Consider the following 11,052-nt stretch of genomic DNA (forward strand, 5'->3'; position numbering starts at 1 on the left):
AGTGTGGCATATATACTTCTGAATGCACACAGAAAATTTGCTGGTTTGGGGCTGGGGAGTGTAATTCAGCTGTAGAATGCTTACCTAGCATGTGCAAGGGTCTGGGTTCATATCTTAGCACCCCCCCCAAATTGCCAGTTTTCTCCTTCTTCCTCTTTGGTTTTAGTATTAGAGGGCATTTATGAAAGAATAAGTCTTGCACCTTTCAGAATAGATGTGTGCCTCTTGAACAGCATGTATATTTGGAACAATCAGATAAAAAATGCAATCATTCAAATGTGATTTTGATTTGCATTTCATAGAAAGCTAATGGGAGTATTTTAGTTATATACTTTACAAATTTTTATCCTTGGTAGATTTTATTTATGAAACCACTTAATTTCTAAGGTGATATGGATTATGGTTAGAATCTGCAACTTAATTGGCAATCTATTTCAAGGTTTTTTTTTTTTTTTTTTGGATACTGGGTATTGAACTCAGAGTAGCTTTACCATTGAGCCACATCCTTTTGAGACAGGCTCTTGCTAAGTTATAGAGGTTGACCTCAAACTTGTAATCCTCCTGATTTAGGTTCCTGAGTTGCTGGGATTACAGATGTGCACCCATTTCAATATTTTTATAATTACTGTTTCCCTAATAAACATACTTGAAAAATTAGTTGCCATAATTTAAACAAATGATTACTTTATAGGATAAATAAATGTGATCTTCTTGAAGTTATATTTTGTGTACATTTTAAAGACTGCCATTTAATGTTAACTGTTCATTAGTGTTAATTTAAATTCTTGAGTTTTAAAGAAAACTTTTCTTTGAGTTCTACCTTATTTTTAGCCATATGGGTCACAAAGCTCTAAAACCTACTATTTGTGGTAACATTAAAATAAAAACCCAGGCCAGGACATATATAAATCATGGCTGTCCTACATTGGAATATGTTGCTCACTTTGCCTTTTAGGGGCAATATCTCATGGAATAGTCATGGTTACTTAATGTCAACAAATCAGCATCTGCTCTTCAGTAAAAGCATCAACAGTGCCTTCATCCAGGAAAATATCTAGAGGAAAACCTCTCATAGCATTGTACCCTTAAATTGTTTCAGTAATAAATCTACTTTAAAAAAATCAGTTGCTTACAAGTTAACTTGACTTCCAATGCATGTTTATAAAGTTTTTTTTTTTTTGGTAGTTTTTCTTGAAATTGTGATTTAATAAACTTTTTAATGACAAATTTAATGTCTATAATTGTCTTTGAATTGTAAGCTAAACTGTCTTTGAATTGTAAGCTAAACTGCTTAAAACGTGACTTGAGACATATATATATTTGTATAATGAACAGCAGGTGCCGCAGTCTTGGCTGGGCACAGAATCACAAGCCACTCAAGCAGGAACAAAACTTTATTTTTGAAAAAGCCGCCAATACTCCATAGGCGCCGGCAAGCCAAAACCGGTCCACCCAGGCCTCCGTCTACCGGAAGGGGGGGGGGCCCAACCTCCCCCGGAATTCCCTCCTACTATCCTTCCCCAACCAATGGGAACTCTCCAGGAGTCCTGTAACATGAGTCCCGTAGCAGGCCAAGATGAACAGCAGGAGTCCAATTTCCATATGAATGTAAATCTTAACATAATCATATCATCTCAGTGGCTAGCTGGCGTCACCTTACAACCGAAGGTGCCATGCATCATATTATTTGCTTGTGGCTCCTAGCAAGCAGGCAATCTGTTTGAGATGTTAGGTTTTATCACTCTGTTGTATTTGTAAACAAAGACAAATGTTGCTTTAAAAAGTGAGTATAATTGGAATAGGTCATGGATGTGGTACTTCATATTTTTTAAAAACAAACTTGTTTGTTATTATATTATACTCTAAAACTTTAAAAAATTATTTTATAAATTTATTTAATAAGTTATTAAGTTCTTTCTTCCTTTTCTTCTTCTCTCTACTTTCTCTTTTCCTTTTTTTCGTTAAATATTCAGTCCAAGGCTATTAAGAGGATCAATATGGAGCTGGGGTTGTGGCTCAGCGGTAGAGTGCCTACCTAGCATGTGCAGGGCCCTGGATTCAAATCTCAGTACCACATAAAAATAAATGAATAAAGGCATTGTGTCCAGCTACACACACACACACACACACACACACACACACACACACACATATATATATATAAAGAGGATCAATAAGCTAGGCTTCCATGGCCATTCTGAAATCCTTACTGCTCTCACCCCACATGGACAACCTCCTCAATCCCCTCTCTTTGTCCTGCCAATATAAGCCTTCCCTGGTTGTTCCTCTGCTACTCCTATGGTGCCCAGGCCTAGGGTAATGGAGGGTATCCACATGGTGGGGGGTTGTGGTGGGCAATAGGGTAATTACTCAGATAAATAAAGATAATAGTATAACCAGGAATGTCATGGTCAGAGAGGAGATATGCTAATGGAAAGGGAGAAAGCAAAAATGAACCCTGTGATGCTGATACGGAAATAAGAGATACCGGTGTGAACTCATGGTTGTCAATATGTAGCCATATAGATTTAAGTGGTGTGTGTGTGTGTGTGTGTGTGTGTGTGTGTGTGTGTGTGTGTGTAAACCTAACAGCAAAGAGCCCATCCAGCACCAGATCTTTTGTTTCTTAATATCATTCTCTACTAAAAGGACTTCTATGAAATGGATGATTCAAGGTTAGGGAAGGGAGCACCCAAAATAAAGCTAGAACATCTTCTTGTGCCAGAAAGTTAGAAACTGCTCAGAGTTATGGGTCCATGTTAAAAATAAATAGAAGTTAACTTAAAGGGACTCTCACTAGTCAAATCTGGGTCAATCTGAGCCTCAAAATAATGGCCTACTGAATCAAATAGAAATCCACGAGTCCACATTTATTTAAATACGTAAATGAGTTAAATGAAAGTTGGATATTTACAAAGTCTTACAGTACCTCTGCACTAAATACAAAGAAAAAAAGAGTAAGGTGAAGTGAGAATCACACAGCATCACTTCTGCCAAACTCCTGCTGTTCTGGTTATCTCTTGCCACTTAGCAAATCACTCCAAATTTATGGTGGGGGGGAACCCCATCCAATGTGCTCACAGATTCTGAGCCAGGACTTGTATGAGCTGCAGCAGAGGAGTTGTCTATTCCGTCTGGGGCCTCAGTGCTTCCCTCTGGGAGCCATTGAAAGCTGGGAATCAAATCATCTGAAGCCTTCATTGCTCAGCTTGTTGCTTGGGCAAGGATGATTTAAAAGTTGAGCTTAGTTGGGGCCATTAACCAGAGCTTTGGCCTCTCCATGCGACTCAGGCCTTTCTGAGCAGGGTACCTGAGTTTTGAGAAGGAGCACCCATGAGGGAGTCTGGATGAGTGTTTCAAGAGACCAGTGGAGAATCTAGCCTTGGAAGACATACAGCTTCACTTCTGCCTCATTCTGCTCGCACAAGAGTTACTAAGGCCCTAACCAGACTGAAGGGGAAGAATTCTCTTTCTCAATGGGAGAGTAGAAAAGTCACATTGCAGATGACCCTATAGGATGGGAGAAAGGCTGGTTGAATATGTAAATTTTTACTATACCTGTGTGGGTTTTGTTTGCTTCTTTTATGAGATGGGGTGTTACTAAGCAACCCAGATGGCCTGAAATTCCTGGGCTCAGCAATCATCCTACCTCAGCTCCCAAGGAGCTGAACTGCCCATGCAATGCATTGTGCTTGGCTTCCTTATTGTTTGAGTCAGCTTTCTGGTTGCTGTGACCAAAAGATCTGACAAGAACATTTTAGAGGAGGAAAAGTTTATTTAACATTCACAGTTTCAGAGATTTCAGTCCACAGACAGCCAACTCCATTGCTCTTGACAAGAATGAGGCAGAATATCATGGCCAAAGGGTATGAAGGAAGAAAGGAGCTCAGGACATGGCAACCAGGAAGCAGAGAGAGCTGCCCATCAGGGACAAAATATGTACTCCAAAGGTACGCCCCTAGTGACCTGTCTCCTCCAGCCACAACTTACCTCCCACAGCTACCACCAAGTTAATCTATTCAAGTGGATTGTTGCACTGACTGGATTAGGTTCTCATAATTCAATCTAATTTTTCTTGCATTGTTTTTCATACATGAGCTTTTGGGGGACACCTCATATTTAAGCCATAGCATTGTATTTTTTAGGTATTGCTTTATTGTCTTGTGGTGCTGAATATTTCTGTGAGAAGACACTGTTTCTGAGGAGAACCTGAATCTACCTCATACCCTCTTTTAAGTGGCTCAGTGTTGGCTACCCAAGTAATTCCTTATCTCCCCCTCAACAGCTTTCATGGACATAACTTACATACTATAATATCTGCCTACTTTAGGTGTACAATGCAGAGTTTTAGTAAATTTATATATTTGTGCAACCACTGCTAAAATTCAACACATTTTCATCATCCCATCAAGTATGGTTCAGTGGCAAAAAGGAACAAATTCTGACAGATGCTACAAAATACATGAATTTCAGCAACATCCTGCTGTGTGCGTAGGGGAAATGAGCAAATTGAGACTCAAAGGAACATGCCATTCATAAATATGGAATTAAGTAATTTTTATTGATCAAAAAAAAATAGCAGAATGCAAGCAGGTAAGCCACAAATACAAAGATATAGTGGATTTTGAGCCCATTTGTGCCCATTGTGCTTGGCTTCCTATTCCCTCCTGCAGTCCAGGCAACCACTGACCTGTTTTCTAGCTCTGAAATCTGCTTTTTCTGGTCATTTCACATATATGAAATAATACAGTATGTAGTCTTTTGTAACTGACTTCCTTCACATGTGGGAGAAATTTATCTAGCAGTACTGAAGAATGTTCAAGCACACAATCAGTACTAAATGCCCTGGTCAGTACAACATGCTCTGGCAGAGGCACTTGTAGAAGATATTGATAAAGAATTATGAAGAACAGAACATCAGAGTAAGCCTGATAATTATGAAATTCAGGGAATCAGAATAGGTTGGGTAGATAATCATGACAAAAGATGTCAGAATAAGCCCAATGTTACTCCTGCCACAAGGTGAAAAACTACTTGTTTATTAAATGTAGGATGATGTATAACAACTAGAGCTTTAGTTCCAGATAAACAAGAGCTCAAAATCCACTATATCTTTGTTGCTATTTGTGGCTTACCTGCTTGCATTCTGCTATTTTTTTTGATCAATAAAAATTACTTAATTCCATATTTATGAATGGTATGTTCCTTTGAGTCTCAATTGCTCATTTCCCCTACATACACAGCAGGATGTTGCTGAAATTCATGTATTTTGTAGCATCTGTCAGTATTTGTTCCTTTTTGCCACTGAACCGTACTTTGTTATATGGATATACAGTTGATTCTTGTTATCCCTGGTAGTTATGTCTAAAAGTTTGCTGTGAATACAGCATTATCAAATACTGAATCACTGCCTTGGTAAAATTTCCTATAAAATATCAGATTTTCATCAACCATTTAAACCTATTTTAAATATATAAATGCTTAAAGTAGCCAACAGCACTAAAATTTATGCTTGAACAAAACTCATCTAACACAGATATTTTCCCTATAGGCACAACACAACCATCTTGTGCTCAGGAACAGAAGACAGCACTTTAGTGATATGCTTGGATGTCACTTTAAAGAATAAAATCCCCCCCCCCCAAAAAAAAAAAGCACAAACAAGCAGAAAACAGCATTAACTAGAAAACTGTGAAAAGGACAGTTATTTATAGCATGAAAGCTGAAATAAGAAGGCAGAGTGCTGCTATCTTATTTGATGTTGAAAAGTTGTTTTTTTTTTTCCCCATTCTGCACATGCACATATCAAATGAATGGGAAAGCAGCATTAACTTGGGGGTTACAAATAAATTTTAGCAAGTAGGCAAATATGGAATTAATAAATAATGAGAATTTACTATATTTTATCTATTTTCCCGTTGATGGACATTTTGTTTCTACTTGTTGGCTGTTATGCATAAGGCTGCTATGAACATTTGCATACAAGTCTTTGTGGAAATATCTAGAGTGGAATTGCAGAATCATATAATAAGCTTAGGTTTTCCTTTTTAAGAAGCTGGTAAACTTTTGTTTTCTGCAGTGATTGTTCACACTTCTACCCGCAGTATCTTAGGGTTTGTTTCTCCACATCCTTACCAACAATTATTTGCTTTTTATTACTGTCATTCTGGTAGGTATGGAGTGGCAGCTGTGGTTTTGGTTTACATCCTCTTGAGGAATAATGATTGAGCACCTTTTCATGTGTGTGTCATTCATATATCTTTTAAATTGAGTTGTTTTTTTTTATTACTGGGTGAATTCTTTATATATTCTGGATTTAAGTCCTTTAGCAGGTATATGATTTGCATATTTGTAGTTTATTTTCTTAATGGTGTTTTATGAGATATGAAAGTTTTAAATATTGGTTAAATACAGTTTATTAGTTTTTTTTTTCTTTTCTGGATTGGATTTTGTTGGTGTATCTAAGAATACTTTGCCTGACACACATCATAAAAATTTTGTTTTCCTCCAGAAGTTATGTTCTTTTAAAGTCCTGTGATTTTAGTAGTATATTGGGCCAACAGTTATGGGGCAAAATTTTCCTTAGATTGTGATGTACCAATCAACATTTTTTTTTCAGGAAAAATGCATTTCATAATTTTGCTTATACTTATCTGCATGTTCTCGTTTTTGCTTTTCTTCCTTAGGAACATCAATTAAATATTTTGCCTATCTTCTATTATCCCCATTATTCTTTTTATATCTTTTGCTGTTTCCTCTTTCTTTTCCCACTTCCCCTGCTTTTGATCATCTCTAGTCTTCCTGTGCTTTTATAATTTGGTCTTTATTTTCTGAAAGATAATTCTTTAAAAGATTTTTCTTTAATATTGTGTAAGTTTTTTACTACAATATCTTATACAATCAATTCATAGAAAGAAAATTTTATTTTGGTTGATAGTTTTAGAGGTTTCAGTCCACAATCAGTTGCTTGGGGGTCTATGGAGCAGCACATCGTGGTGGAAGTGTGTAGTACAGCAAAACCATTCAAGTCCTGGAGGGGAAACCAAAGAGAAAAAGAGGAAATTGTTCGAACTTTGTCACCCTTATAATCTATTCTTCCAAGAAGCAATGGCAGAGGGACTAATGATGTGTTTTGGGAGTGTTAACTAGCACAGAGATTCTGAAAAATTAATTATTTGCTTGATAAGTAAAAATATGCCCTGAAGACAAGAAAGTGGGTCAAGCAGTCAGATACAAATTTTAGCTTGACAATTTCAGATCCAGGGAGAGATTAATATTGATAACTTTGAGAAAGGATTGGTTGCTATTTCCCTTATATTCAATGTGACTATAAAGGGGACTTCAAAAGGCACTCTAAAACAGGTTATTCCCTTTGTAGAACTCATTTGCTTTGTAAACCATTTGATTTTCAGTATTTCAAGTTAGGAGAAATCCACCTGTCCTAGTTATAGAGGATTTAAGATGTTCAATATCCATAGGTGCTTCTTCACCGTAAGAGGGACCATGCCTCTCAGAATGTATATAGCACTGTCTAAACCATGGGGTGGGCAATTGTTCCCACACACAGGCCAAATGAGAGGCTCTCTTGCTTATATTTTACAAAAATCCCAGACAAACCAAATTATGTCCTGGGGGCCACATAAAAAAACATTTACTCAGTAAGTCTCCCTTCTCATGGTAAACACATTTTTTTTTTCTTTTACATTTCAACCCGGCCATTGCAGATAACAGATTCCATGTTTCAGCTTTGGGCTCCACTCTCTATTAAAGCTCCACTTAGCCCATCTTCACCAATCCCAACTTAACTTTAGGCTTATAGAGGGTGAATTCTGCCACTATTTTGGATGCTTTCCCCCAAGGTGAAGTGGATTTTTACTGCCAATCCCCTCCTTGGTTCTAGCATCTTTACTGGATGTTGGGAGACAGTAATTATTTCTACCAGTTTATAAGTATCCAGCTCAAGTCCTTATAAATGTAGGCTTGATAATTTTAAAAATTGCCCCTCCTTTTTGCTGCCCCAGATGCTTTCTCCAGTTCATATTCATAGTTATCTTTTTTGTATTCATTCTCATTTTTTGACTACATATTTTTAATTTATTCATATTATCCTCTGATAATCTGTTAATGCTTGATGCACATATGTCTTGTCTTTCTCAAAAGTTTAAATTCCGTAAGTTTAAAAAATAGGTCCTTTATCTTCTGGTGCTAGACACATAGGTAGTGTATGAGAAATGCCTGATGTTTTGGTTGTTCTCCTGGTTATAAGAAATGAAGGTTACAATTCCCTTAAGTAATGAAGGAGAGAACTGGAAATAATCCAGACAAGGTCAAACAGTCCATAGGAAGAGCAGGGCTTGTAACAGAATTAGGTGATAGCATATTTCATATTCCTCTATACTAGATGGTAGAACCAGGTATAGGAAACCAGACCTAAACTGGGGTACTCAAATTACTCATTAAAGGTATTTGAGAGCAGAAAGTAGCCAACAGTGATCAAGTGTGGTGAGCAAGCACACAAAAAAACATAAGAGCAAATTGAGTATCTTTGAACTGTGGTCATCCTACTGAAACTAGTGCTGCCTATTAGGGAGTATAGTAGTTTCTCTATTCTATAGACTTCATATTTGTGACTTTACCTCACCAACATTCATGATTTTGTCTATCTTTAGACATGATTACAGAGTTGTCTTATTTTTGTTTTGACCATCATAATCATGGAGTAGCCTGTCTCATGTAGATGTTCTCTGAGATATTTCTGTTCAACAGGAGATCATCAAGGCCTAATTGTCAGGCAAGTTCCTAACAACTTTGCTGATAGCACTAAGCCATTGACTGGATGTTAAGTATTGCCTTTTTTTTCCCCTCAGAATATAGTCGTTAAAAACTTGGGCTTGACAGAACTGGGTTTGATTCCACTCTACTCTTGAATATATGTGGAACCTGGGCAAAAATAATTTCTGTGTCTCAGTTTCCTTGAATGAATATAGGGAACAGTGCTTGCCTTGTTGTTGACAGAGATAATACAAGCCAAGAGCTTGTGTCAAATCTTAATTGTTATTATATCACAGGAAAAATTAAGAACAATATTAGGGCAAGAAAAGGAAAACCAAAGAATAATGTAACTGGTTCAGGAGAGCTAAAATGCAGTAAGAGGAAAACATTAATATTTACACTGGATCACAAACTACATAAAGCTGTTAATTGTCCAGCTCATTTCCCAATGTCAGGATAATGCATTATACTCATGAAACATGGAAAAATGTGTAAACTTTACACCATTTGATTTTTAATTTTTTGTCATTTGATTTTTAATTTTTTGTTTTTTAGTTGTAGACGGACACAGATACTTTATTTATTTTTATGTGATGCTGAGGATCAAACCCAGTACCTCACACATGCTAGGCAAGTGTTCTACCACTGAGCTACAACCCCAGCCTGTGATTTGTCACTTGAGTCCACACAGACATATTGGGAACAACAAAAACTATTATTTGTGCATATAACAGGAGGTAGGTTAGAATGTTGGGTAGAAGGGTGGATTGGATCTCTTTCAACTTCAATGTGCTATTGGTATATAATTTCTTTTTTTGCTTTCACATTTCTTATTTCTGGCTTGCTTCTTTCTGGCCCTTTTTGAATCACCTCACCTTGTTAAGCAATGTCACATCTAATTTCTCCAGTTGCTCAATAAGGCAATGTCTCTCTGGGTGTAACCAACTAAGAGACTGAATAGAATGACACATACTGTAATAATTTATTTTGTTAAAACATAAGTTTTTGTCAGAAAGCACTAGAGACCCATTATTTTAAGACATTACAAAACTCTTCAAAACAATAGACAAAGTTTCATTTTAATAATCCAAGAAAGAGATTTCACAGCATAGGAATAATTAAGTGGAGTTCAGCATATTAAATGAAGGACTTGACTTCCTTCCTTGAGTTTCCTTCTGTTGCATCAAGGTATCTCAAATCAAGATAGAATCCTTTTATGGAAGGCATTCCATCAAAATTCCATTATTTTCATTTTAAACCCAGGAGTGGATGGGCACTAAGTGGTGCTATTCACTTTTAAAGGTGAGAAAATACGTAATAAGAAATGAGTAGGCTCTGACTTACAAGAAATAGATGACTACCTTCATTCGCAGTTTCAGAATGTTCTGGTGAACTCTCAAAAAGAGCTCCCCTACCTCTTGGTTGGTTTATGAAATAGATTCAACTACAGCTTTGAATAACTATTAAAAATTAAAAATCAGAAGTGGCTAGTTTTATATGTCATTTTTACTTTAATAAATTCTATAATAGAAAGAAGTACAAGAAGAAACAAAGTGTAATTATGCATTTCATGATTTTGCCTAGAGTCCCAACCTGAAAGGTCACATGTAAAGATATATTAGAGACTTCTGTGACAAGAAAATAGAGGAAGTATCCATAACTTCACATGCTGGGTAAACACAACAACCCACAGATACTGCTAACCATCTAACCATATTTAAAGAGCAGGATTTAAAATCTCCTTTGAGTTCTGTAAAACTACAGTGTCTTGTTAACTTCAGCACAGTCAACTAGATGGATTTAATTCATTGTTTTGATGAATTAAAAAGTAGGCTGATGCCATATACTATATTTAGTCCATTTTAAAAAAGGACTAGATCAAAGTTAGCTTCTTTCAGGATGATTTCTTGGTTAGTGTGCCTATTTTTCCCCTGAGCCTTGTTAATAAGTTATTACTCAGTTGCACCACCCTGATTATTTTGTATATCAAAAAATATTGTGAACATTTGTTTCATGTTTATATTCTTTCTTGTATATATATATTTTTTTTTCATGTGTATTTTTTGACTTGCTAATTAGATCATAAAAGGAAAACTCGCACATTTGTGTAAGATGTCAGTTTATAAAGCCCTTTCATACCTGCCACCTCTTCTGATCTCAAAACAGGCATGATGGATTTATGGCCATCTTCATGGGATAGATGTTGACCAAAGAAACACAGCACTTATCTTCTTTGGTCCTCAAAACAACCTGGGGAGGCTACCCGCAGCCTCCTTTGGA

The 11,052-nt window shown here is 36.5% G+C and overlaps 1 protein-coding gene across 1 annotated transcript in view; it reads right to left on the reverse strand.

Annotated features, from left to right (window-relative positions):
* Nucleotides 1-5,278: 5,278 nt before the first annotated feature.
* The window catches only part of MTERF2 (mitochondrial transcription termination factor 2), a 666,987-nt gene continuing 661,213 nt past the window's right edge, over nt 5,279-11,052 (reverse strand). Inside the window, exon 3 of the transcript XR_014023966.1 lies at nt 5,279-7,030. The gene's annotated coding sequence lies outside the window, so the exon portion shown is untranslated. The remainder of the gene's footprint in view (nt 7,031-11,052) is intronic.

This window comes from Spermophilus citellus (assembly GCF_964194105.1).
Source record: "Spermophilus citellus genome assembly, chromosome: 10".
NCBI lineage: Eukaryota > Metazoa > Chordata > Mammalia > Rodentia > Sciuridae > Spermophilus > Spermophilus citellus.